Source organism: Peromyscus leucopus, chromosome 16_21 (assembly GCF_004664715.2).
Source record: "Peromyscus leucopus breed LL Stock chromosome 16_21, UCI_PerLeu_2.1, whole genome shotgun sequence".
Lineage (NCBI taxonomy): Eukaryota > Metazoa > Chordata > Mammalia > Rodentia > Cricetidae > Peromyscus > Peromyscus leucopus.
In genome coordinates, this window is record NC_051084.1 from 25,149,978 (window position 1) to 25,162,094 (window position 12,117).

Here is a 12,117-nt window from a genome sequence, read left to right on the forward strand (position 1 = left end):
CCATGTGCATGTTGGGGTCCCATAGAGAGGCCAAAAGAGGGGTTGGATGTCCCAGTACTGGAGTTATAAATGGTTGTGAGCCACCATGTGAGTGCTCGGAGCCAAGCCCAGGTCCTCTAAAAAAACAACAAGTGCCCTTAACTACTGAGCCGTCTCTCTAACTCAATAAAATATTTTTAGTGACATTATAGAACACATCATAAAGATAGCTATAACTTTAATATAACAATGCTTACAATATACTCATTTTTATGAAGAAAACACATGAATGCTCACAGACAAACAGATTAGGGTGAATTGAACTAAAATCTTAACAGTAATTATCTGTGAGATGTCATTTTTGCTACATTTGGGATCCATATGGATATTCCAAATTTTCTATAACAGAAAGATGTTCTTTCTGTATGAAGAAATAACTTGAAGCGAGTTTGAACACTAAGGCACAATCATTTTATAAACTCTAGTCCCAGGTATGCCTGATCTCTCCCCACTGGCCTATGTAACCATCACCATCACTTCACTCGGCATTTGAACAGACCCAGCTCCGAGTGTCCATGATGCCATCATCCATTGATATAAAAACCCTTCTGAGTGCTGAGCTGCAGTGGGTAACACAAATGCACCCAGACGACAACACAGACATGCACAGAAATGGGAGATCTAAGACCCACAACTGAATCCTGTTATCTTTAAGCTGTAACAAGCCTATGACAAACTCCTCTCAGAAAGAAAACAGTGCCTCTGTACCCAATGAATGAGGCACTAAGCTGAGAATCCATAAGCTATTCGGTGAATTCCAGATGACCAAAATGCAGTCAACTTATTTGGGATGGGGGTGATGCTGCACTTGTCTCTGCAATATATTTCAATGGCAAGAGAAATCCAGCCTCTTCAAGGGTGATGGGTTTAGAGCCATCTAGGTAGAGTATCCTATAAGTTATTTTTCCAAAATATTAGAGGGTCACACAGTCACCTGAAGCTTCTAACAGGGAAACCTGTATGATGTCATCCTATAAGAGGTAGGACAGGGAGAGGAATAACTAAGGGAGGGAGATAAATGAGGAGAATCAAGAGACGTTGTTTACTCTTCCAAGCCTCCGGAGGCAGGATGCCCCTCTCAGGGAAAAAAGTTCCATTCGTTTTCACTGACTCTCCAGTCTCAGGAGCTGCTCACCAAAAGGTCTATGGCTACTCAAATATTAGCAAAAGAATCCCAAACACAAAGGTTTTCAAGAAAGATCACTGCTTGCTACTAGCTTAGCATGTGACCTTTGGCCACATTACATAACTATCTAGGTTTCCGTTCCCTTGTCTGTAAAATGGGGATCACCTCTGCACCTCACAAGTCAAGGAGTGACTAGAATCTTTCCATGCCTTTCAAACAACTAGAGGCAATAGCAGGAGATGACTCTCAGTAGAGATACAATTCGTCTGACCAAAAGGCCCTCTGTGACCCGGAAGTGGTACTGAGACTCCAACCAAAGCAAAAGTATTTTGTGCAACACTTGTTTCATATTTCCATCCAAGTATCGGAATATCAAAGATATTTTAAAGATCTTTTTGCTTTGTTGTTGCTGTTTTGAGACAGAATTGCTGTGCAGAGCCTGCTGGGCTCACACAAAACTCCTGTGTCAACATTCCAAGAGCTATGATGACATGCCTGAACCATGATGATGGCCCTAAATGGTGTATTTTGAAGTGCCGATGCCTTGTAGGCCTGAAACATGGTCCCTCTAATCTCTACCAAAGGTCATCATTTTATTAAAAGTTCACCTTTTAGAGAAAGAACAGTTTGCTTTTTTTCTTCACAAGCAGAATTTCACCTACTTCCTTTAGCCTCCAAGTGGTTGAGAAGGATTCCCTTGGCTAGTGATGATTTATCACGAAGGTGATAAGGGGATTCTGAAGAAAATGCCCCCTTCATCTCCCCAGACCAAAGACAAAAGAGATATCCTCTCTGGAAGGGGTAAATAGGGAGTATTTGGAGGCAGCTACAGACAGATAAAGCCCTGACTAAAATGGAGAAGGCTGCTGAGAGTTCAAACCTCCAAATGTTATGGAATGGGGGGATGAAAATATGCTAGTATGAGGTATCTTGAGTGCTGACCAGCACAGCAGCCTCTGATGTCATAGCAACACATCTGGCAGAAACAACAGGCAGCTCTTTCCCAGGCCCAAGAGTTAAATGATGCCCATAAACCTTGATATCCAAAACACCCCTAATATCAGAAACCCAAATGTAGCCTGCCCTAGAAAAGATTACATATGCTGCCTTCTCTAAAGCCTATGACAAGCCTCGAACATCTCCTGCTCATTAAAAAAAAAAATTATAATTGAGTCCCTCTTCCCCTTCATCATCTTTGCAAAGAATGACCTGCCATGGGCCAACAGCCCAGCAGAGCTGATGTGGCAGTCCACCGTGGAGCAGAAAAAGAGACCCAGCTGTGTTCTAGGTGCATTCTAGACCCATGGACATCATGAGAGCTAACACTTGGTTGATATTCTTTTAACCCTAGAACTTGTTACACTGTAACAGAAAAGTATGACACCCCAACTTTCCTGTACCATATGGTACAATCAGTAATAAAAAGCTACCTCTTTTTTATTAAATAAAAAGCTGTCTGTTAAAACAGCAGCTATTCAGGGGAAAAAATAATGTGGCATAAAATGTGCCCATAGATTTTTGGGTCCATTCAAATGAGAAAGGGGTATAAATCCATAAGAGCTGTATGAACATTGGCAGTGAAAACTACAGAGAGTGCCCTTTCATCTGAAAGAATCAAAACCATGTCATAAGAACAGGAGATGAACCTCAAACCTCGTGAGTCTACTTGTGTGTGTGTGTGTGTGTGTGTACGTACATGTGTGTACAGGTACACTGAGCTGTGCATGCATGTGTAGAGGTCAGGAAGGGACACTGGGAGTTTCCATTGTATTTTGGAGACAGAGATCTCACTGATTGCAGAGCCCATCATTTCAGCTAGGGCAGCTAGCCAGAGAGCCCTCGGGACCCACCTATGGGCTCCATCCCTCGGCACCTAGAATACAGACTCCCACTGTCCTGCCTGGCCTTTATATGGGTGCTGGAGATATGAACTCAGGTCCTCCGGCTTGCACAGCAAGCCCTCTGACCGCTGAGCCATCTCCCCAGCCCTAGCTGCCCTACTTTTAAAAAGTAGTCCCAATGCTCCGTTGTGAGTTAATGGATGTGATGGCATTTGTCATTTACTCATAAAGATAGAAAGGAAAACTACTGAACAGGGACAAAAGAACTCAGTAAGATTCAGCTTCCACCACAGCAGAACATTAACCAGATAGACACACACACACACACACACACACACACACACACACACACACACACACACACGAGATATGAGACCAGGTTCACTGTGAATATCATATGAAAGGCATTTGAATGTACACAGAGGAAGCTCCCAAGCTTGTGTGGTTGGCGGGTGAAGGGGCGTGGGGCAGAATAAAGGAGGACAGCTAGACGATTTTAACTTCTCAGCAAAGAGATGATCGGCGCTGGGTGGGTCATAGAGGAGGTAGTCAGTGAGGGAGGTAGTTAACTAGTTCAGAGATGATTGGCATTGGGTGGCTCACAGAGGAGGTAGTCAGTGGGGGGAAGGAGCATGTGGGGGAAGTTAACTCGTTTCAGAGATAGCAACGGTGTAGAAAGCAGACAGGAGAGGGACAGGAAGCGACTGAATGAAAAGGAGAAGGGCTGAAAGTGAGCTTAAATTCAACTAGGAAATGAGATGTATTTACTGCTGAGAGGAGCAGGGAGGATTCCGTAGAGGTAAGAAGTCTCTCTAGTGGCTGGCTGCTCTGCTTCTCTGGTCTATCAGCTATTACCCTAATATCTGACTCTGGGTTTTTATTATTAAAACCAATAGAATTTGTGCTACAAATGAGTGTATGTTTACTTTCAAATTGTAAAGTAAGAATATTAACTCTTTCAAAAAGTTGAACAGACAGGCAGATGCAAGGGAAAGTGGGGGAAAAACAGGAAGAAAATGCAGAGAGTGGCAGATCATGGAAGGGACAAGAAGGAAGTGTATGGCTTGCCCGTGCCTGCTTCATATCCCGGTGGAATGGTGAGGAGTTTGAGCTGAGTAGGGAGAATCAGGCTACAGCCATAGAAGAAAACTTGGACATTGGTAAAAGCATACTCGGCCACATGACTTTGGTCTTAAGATGTTAGCAACAGCATTTTCTAAAGTAGATGTCACTTTTTTCAGTGAATTAATTATCACCAAAACAAAAAACAGATTTTCAAAAGCAAGGAAGAATGGCTATGAGAGATGAGTCAGTGGTGAAGAGCACTTCCAGCTCTTAAGACCCACTTCTGATTCAGATCTTTTGAGGTGGGAAGATCCACCTTTAATCTGGACCACACCTTCAGGTGGCAGGCTCTAGAAAGGACATGGAAGAAAGAAGTGCTTGCTTTTTGTCTGTTTGCTCTCACGCCCACTGGCAAGTCCACTTCTTCAGTGGCATCAAAGCCCACTTCTCTGGGATTCTGGTGTGTACTGAAGACCAGCAGAGACATCCAGCCTTGTGGATTTGAATAATATCCCTGGACCTTTCCTTGGTAGACAGCCATTGCTGGACCAGCTGAACCACAGCCTGTAAGCCATTCTAATAATCTCCTTTATAAATATGTATCTTATTCTCTAAGTTCTGTTTCCTAGGGAACCCTGACTACTAAAATGACTACATTGGGACATATGGCACAGTAAATCTGCCTGTGAACTCCAGCCTTTCTGAGACACTGGCCAGGACCCCAGTGCAGAGCCATGACAGTAGAAAAAGCCACCGTTACAAGTCCCTTCTCAGCCGGATGGCCTCTCAGACTTTTCACAAAAGCTGGTAAATTATTTTGACTTTAAAAGGGATTATTATAATCTGAAGAATAGGAAATGCTGATTCCTGCCATTTAAGTAGAATTTTAAAATACACAACTTAAATAATCTCTCTATTAGTAAAAGTTAAACTCCCTTAAATGCTTTTTTTTTTTTTTTACTTTCTATTTAAAAAAAAAAAAAAGCTGTCTTCTGGGGGGAGGGAGAGGGGAACCATGCTTTTTTTGTTTTGTTTTCTATATTGCTCTTCTTAGCTGAAAAAGTCAAGTGATATGGGATCTCTAGCGTGTTATTTTCTGAACTTGAACTGTTTCCATCATCCATTTCAAGTGCCCTTGGTGGTTCACTTCACAAGCTCTCTCCTTTACCTAGTTTAGCAAGAATCAAATGAGTTGTCTGTTCCCAGAACAGTCCTAGGAAAAAAACAGAACCACCATTGCAAAATTTACCCAGTAACCAAGTGAACCCAAACTGGCCAACCACAAGACAGTCTGGGGCCCCCAGCTGCAAAGTGAGGGCAACTATAGGTATGGATGGTAGGGGGTGTTCTCATTGGCTAGAGCTTCAAATAGCATACACAGCACTTTCTCCCTTATTCTAGACATTAGAACTGTGGGCTAGGGTTGCAAATGAAACACTACCAAGAAAGCAGCAGCAGCCAACCCCGAAGGCATTGTCGGCTGAATGAGTCAGTGCAGATTCGTCTCCATTTCCTGAGGAAGTTACCGCAACCTGAGCAGCCCTTGGTTCGCACCCTTTGCCCTCTTAATGAAGTTAGGATTGGCTGTGTTACACCCAGAATGTTCACCTCCTGTGGGTCTGAGATAGGGTACTTCATTCCTTGTCTCCGTTATGGCGATGGAAGTCTTTTGTTTTAGATTTCTCTTTCATTCTCTTATCATGTGACATGTTTCACACTAGACTACACCACACACACACACATGAGTGTGCTTAGAATTTGTCATGGTTGTATGAACTTTTTCTGGGGAGATAAACGTCTACTCATCCCAAATAGGGCACTAACAACAAACAATTCTACTCAGGTAGAGCTCGGTGAGCCAATTAGTTTAATTAGGATTATTTTAGGGGAACATAAACAACTATGGAAAGCTATACCAATGAGTTAAAAATCTCTCCCAATTAACTATTTATAAATCCTTGAGAGGGGGACTGTGCTGGCTAGTTTTATGTCAACTTGACACAAGCCAGAGTCACCAGAAATGAGCGAGCCTCATCTGAGAAAAAACGCCTCCATATGATCAGGCTGTAGGGAAGCCTGTAGGGCATTTTCTTAATTAGTGATTGATGAGGGGAGGGCCCAGCCCATAGTAGATGGTGCCATTTCTGGTCCGATGGTCCTGGGTTCTACAAGAAAGCAGGCTTAACAAGCCATGGGGAGCAATCCAGTAAGCAGCACCCCTCTATGACTCTGCATCAGCTCCCACCTCCAGGTTCCTGCCCTGCTTGAGTTCCTGCCCTCACTGCTTTTGATGATGAACTGTTATATAGAACTGTGTGAGTGAAATAAACCCTTCCCTCCTGACTAACTAAGACAGGGGCTTCACGAACTCCTCCCTTAGCAATCACAGACTGGCTATAAATTCTGGGGGAGCTTGTGAACCCCTTCTCCCAGAAACCATCAAACTATCTGTAGAACCTTGATGAGAGACTAATGAGCCCTTCTCCACTAGCAAACTTTACCTAATGACAAATCCTTATGGAGGGGCATGGCCGCTACCCTCAACCAACCATTAACTGCATATATATCTTCAGGGAAGGGTGGGGCCTTGTAAGCCCTACTTTTGGCAAAAATTAACTGCCTATATATCTTTAGAAAAGGGTAAAGCCTTGTGAGCCCCTCACCCCTCTATGCTGGAAAGCGAATGAACCCAATCTAGTGCCGGTCTCTGGCTATTAATCACAGTCACTAATAGTTCAGGAGGGCAGAGGCTGGGCCATGCATGCCAAGAAGACAGCATTCCACAGCAGTCTCCCATGCTTACATGTGGGCACCTCAAAGCAGAGGGTCTATGCAAACGTCCCCTCGCTTTCTCACAGTGCTCCAGAGCTTTGCAAAGCATGCATCTATGCAACAGACATCCTGGCTGGAACACACACATCGTTCTCCACGCACACCTTCTCAATGCGCTGCAAGCAGACTGAAGCTAAATAAGCCCGACCCTGGGCAAAGCCTTGAACAGCTTGTTCTACTGAACAAATAAGGAACTGCCAAACATCACCATTTGCACTGGCAGGATGCAAACTTTCCAAGCAGCTTCCCTTGCATTTAGCTTAACTTCTCGTGGATGGTTTTAGATGAGGGCACTTGGGTATTCGGTGAGTATCTATTTCAGTGCTTTTTTCTTTGTGCTGTATCATCAGTCCTTTAAAAAAAAATGTTTCATGGATGATGGTCTTGTAAACTTCTACCCGGGCATTTTCTTAGACATTCTGAGCACATTTACATCTTCCGGCCTTCGATTTGTTTATGTAACATTAAACTCCCTCCGAGTGCTGAACAAGGCATTAAGCAAAGATTCACAGCCTTTAACGCCAGGTGCTATGCAAGCTATCGTATTAAGGGACATGTCTGTCATTGAGGATTTTAAGATAAGCATAACTGCTCCGCAAGCCATTCCAAACTTCTCCTTTAAAGACACTATTCTTTCTAGTCTGTTTCTTCTGTCTCTGTCTCTGTCTCTCTCCCTCTTTGTCTCTCTCAGTCCGTGTCTGTCTCTGTCTGTCGCTGTCTCTTCCTCTCTCCCTCTCTGTGTCTCTCTGTCTCTCTCAGTCTCTCTCTCTCTCTCTCTCTCTCTCTCTCTCTCTCTTTCTTTCTTTGGGTGTTGCTCTCAGCAGACATGGATATAACACTACCTCAGGGACCACAGATGTGATGAGAAGAAATGAAGATGAAATGTTCTATGATGTTGTAAGAGAATCAAAGTAAAAAACGGTGGTAATCCTAGAAATTGCAATTTTCACTTACAGTTATGAATGCACAACCTTTGTAACAGTAGTTCCAAGATGCCCAATCCTTAACATAAAGGGAACAATACTTCCCCATTAGCAATCCTCATGATAGGAGGCTCTGGGGACACGTTTCTAAAAGACTACCATTTACAGCATTGGCCCAAAGCAGGACCCCACAGAACAACCCTCACTGGAGTCTGCACAGTGGCTTCTGCATCTGGCTTCCCAGTTAAGTCATCTAGCAAGCTCCGCTATGGTTTGTTAGGTGTCTGCCAGAGAGGCATATGCAAAAGCTTGGTCACCATGGTAACAGTCTTAGGAGGAACTGTGGACCTGTTAGAGGTGGAGCCTTCTGCAGGACATTCCTAAATCATCGGAGGTGTTCCCTTGAAAGAGATTGTGTCTTTTAATTTTTTTTTCCTATTGTTTCAAGTTAAGAATCCAGACTAGTTCTTTCACAACATCTTTTTGAGGCTGCAACTGTATTGTTTCATGTTACCATGAGAAAAGACCTAACAAAAGGAACTTAAGGACGTTCTAGGAAGTCATGGTGTCAGGGGCATGAGGCAGGTCACACGCGCACATGCATGTAGAGGCCAGAGGTTCATGTCAGGTTTTTTTTTAATTGATCTCTACCTTATCTTTTGAGATTGGGTCTCTCACTGAGCATAGACTTACCCTTAAGCTAGACTAGCTGGCCAACATGCCTCCAGGATCCGCCCGTCTCGGCCTCCACGCGGCTGGGATTGCAGGCTCACTACCATACACAGCTTTCTATGTGAATGCTGGGGATCCTAAGTCATGTCTACATGCTTGCACAGAAAACACTTTACTGACTGAGCCATCTCCCCAGCCCAGAAGGAGCTTTTAGAAAGCCTAGGAGATCTAAATATGAATTGTACTGCCTCTTATCCCGGGAAGGCTTGAACTCAGAAACATGGCAGCTAAGAACGAAGCAAAAAGAGCATGCCATGCAGAACACTCAACCACATGGCACCCAAGCTAGGCTGAAGGTGCCCAGTGCTTCAAACTGATTTCCACAGGGCTGAGAGCACAAATGATTCAAGGGGACAGGACCACACCAGTCGAGTGAGCGATACCAAAGTAACTGAAGGAAATCTAGGAGAAGAGAGGTGGCAATCCTGTTGTATTATAATGGTGAGTCATTGTCTACACTGGGGGTTTGCCACTGTCAACCAACAGACATGGCTAGAACAATGTGGAAATGAAACTACAGTGTGGAAATGAAAGATTCACAAGGGTTCCTCTCTCGCAGGACTGGTTCTCCATAATATTTGCAAAAGATACCCAATAACTATTTGCTGATAAATTATTAACATGAATAATTGTATAGGACACATTTTTTTAGAGTAAATTTTTTGTTGTTGTTTTTCGAGACAGGGTTTCTCTGTGTAGCTTTGCACCTTTCCTGGAACTCACTTAGTAGCCCAGGCTGGCCTTGAACTCACAGAGATCTGCCTGGCTCTGCCTCCCAAGTGCTGGGATTAAAGGTGTGCGCCGCCACTGATGCCGACGCCACCTGGCTAGAGTAAATTTTTTTCATTAAAACTCATTAATAGGGTCTGGAGAGATGGCTCAGTGGTTAAGAGCACTGACTGCTCAGCCAGAGGACCTGGCTCCGTTCCCATATGGTGGTTCTCAACACTGTAACTAGTAGTAGGGGATCCAATGCCCTTTTCTAGTCTCCATAGGCACTACATGCTCTTGATACACAGAATACACACAGGCTAAAAACCTATACACACAAAATACAAATTAAAAAATTAAATCTCAAAAAAAAATCAAAACATGAATTGATACACCTCACCTTTAGAAAAAAAAAAAAGTATCACTGTTAATTCTAACTACCAACTTGACAGACTCCAGAATTGCCAAGGAGACTATCTCTTAAGCCTGTCTGGGAGGGATTACCTAGACTCAGGTAGTTGAGGTAGGAATTCTGCTCTGAATGTGGATAGCAGCACCTACAGACAGGGGTCCTGGGGTGAAGAAATGGGAAAAGGCAAAGTGAGTGCTAACATTCATTTTCTCTGTTCCCGGGCTGCAGATGCAACGTGGCCAGTTGCCTCGTGCACCTGACACCGTGACTTCCTAGAACTTCAAGTAGCTTTTGCCGCAGCAACAAAAACCATAAAACAGTCACAGTCCCCAAAAGATGTCATGAAAGAACCCGTTTAGATTCTCAACTTGAAACAATAGGAAAACGCTAAATGATTTCATAAAGAGCAAGTGTGTCAAAAACCTACTTGGGTTGGAGAACCAGCTCCCGGGGCTAGGAACCCAGGAGGACCCCAAAAATAACTCAGCCCTGATCCAACTTGGGTACTTCTGCTACAGCCCTGAGGACTGAGTCTAAGCTGCTGATCTGAGGCCCCTGTTTCATTTTTCTTTAAAAACAACAATAATAATAATAATAAATTAATTGATTAATTAAATGCTTGTTCTCAAGCTGTGTTACATTTATTATAAGAAGTATCTTGATTTCAATATTAAAATATAAGAACATGGGACTGGAGAGATGGCTCAGCAGTTAAGAGCACCAACTGTTCTTCCAGATGATCTGGGTTCAATTCCCAGCACCCAGTGGCAGCTCACACCTACCTCTCTGTAACTCCCGTTTCAAGGGATCTGATGCCCTGCTCTGACCTCCACAGGCACCGGACACACAAGTGGTACGCAACCATCCATGAGGACAAAACACTCATACATATATAGCTTTTCATTTAAATCTTTTTAAAAAGATGAGATCGTGTGATGGGTAAGTAGCTAATTTGACAGCGTACAATGCTCACACCGCATGCTACAACCACTGCATCCACCCAGTTCCCATGCCCTGCTGCATGGCTCCGTCCCTGGGGCGCCTTTGAGCTGTACATTCTAAAGCCAATAACAGGGCGGTGACCTTATCCAAGGTGCCCCAAGTCCTAATAGGGAAGGTGGGAAAGTAAACATGGACTTTTTCTGCTTCTGTGCATGGTGTGTGGGGTTAGGAAATCTGCTCTTTTTCCCTCTGAGAAATTCTCTTAAGCATAAATCCAGAGTCCCAAAGTGTGGTGGCCAAAATAGAAGAGAATTACTCTCTATGGAGAGATTCCAAAGACATTTCCTCTTATGGCAAGGTTCAGACTCTTCTGGTTAGAATTCAACAGGGAAATGTTTGAAAAAGCCCGGGACAAGAAATCACTCTAGGATGCTTTCCTGTTGCTGTGATAAATACTATGACCAAACGCAGCCATGGAGAAAGGGGTTTATTTGGCTTATTCTTCTAGGTCACGATCTATCACCAAGGGGAATTGGAGCAGGAACGAAAGCCGGAACCATGAAGACGGCTGCCTACTGCCTTGCTCGCTGTGGCCCATGCTCAGCCTGCTCTACAGCCTGGACCACCTGCCCAGGGATGGCACCACCACAGTGAGATAAGTCCTCCCACACCAATCAACAAGCAAGAAAAAGGCACCCACGGAAATGCCCACAAGCCATTCTGATGAGTTAATTCCTTAATTGAGACCCCCCCCCCCACATAATGATTGGCTTTGTCAAGTTGATATTGGAAGCTAAGTAAGAGAAATAGAATCGGCTGCCCTTACAGTGCAGCCTCTACAGTGTCCCGGTCCAGCTTCACGCACACCTCTCCTCCATGCATCAAAGTCCAGGTATAATGGGTGAGGTGGCCGCTTTGCACGCCACCTGCCCTCTCTTCGCGCAGTGTTATTTCCTCAGCTTTACAAACCTCTTTCCTATCATTTTCTCCACTTAGAAACGTCTACTGTACAACTTGGACCCACTGTGTGAACTCGCCCACATGGCCCCATGTCTATGGCCCTCTATCAGCTCATACAGGTATCTAACATTGGAGGAAGGGGTCCCAGCTCAATAGCTGAATGGAAAGCATCACCTACTGCTTGCTAAACCAAGGGAAAGCCACAATTTAAGGGACAAAGTTTTCCTGAGCAAGCCAGACAGCTTCATGATCTTACACTAGGTTTAGAGTCCTTACAGTCCCAAGTGAAACCTTTAGCTGCAGGGCCAAAACCAGAGTACTGGTGACTGTGGACTCAAAGAAGTAGACATGCTAGAGTGAAGCTCTCTCTCTGTCTGGCTTTACAACCAGGTCTGCCATCATGTGTACTGACTTAGAGAAGCATAAACCCTGCCCAAACCAAGGATTCTGATGGTTCCTTATCACCATGGCCATGGAAGACCCAATGTTTTCCTGAGAGGAAAAGACGTCTTCATTTCTATTCTCACAGCCGTG

The 12,117-nt window shown here is 44.2% G+C and overlaps 1 protein-coding gene across 5 annotated transcripts in view; it reads right to left on the reverse strand.

Moving 5' to 3' along the window:
- The window catches only part of Fam13c (family with sequence similarity 13 member C), a 107,656-nt gene that overhangs the window by 71,364 nt on the left and 24,175 nt on the right, over positions 1-12,117 (reverse strand). The gene's annotated exons all lie outside the window — the stretch shown is intronic.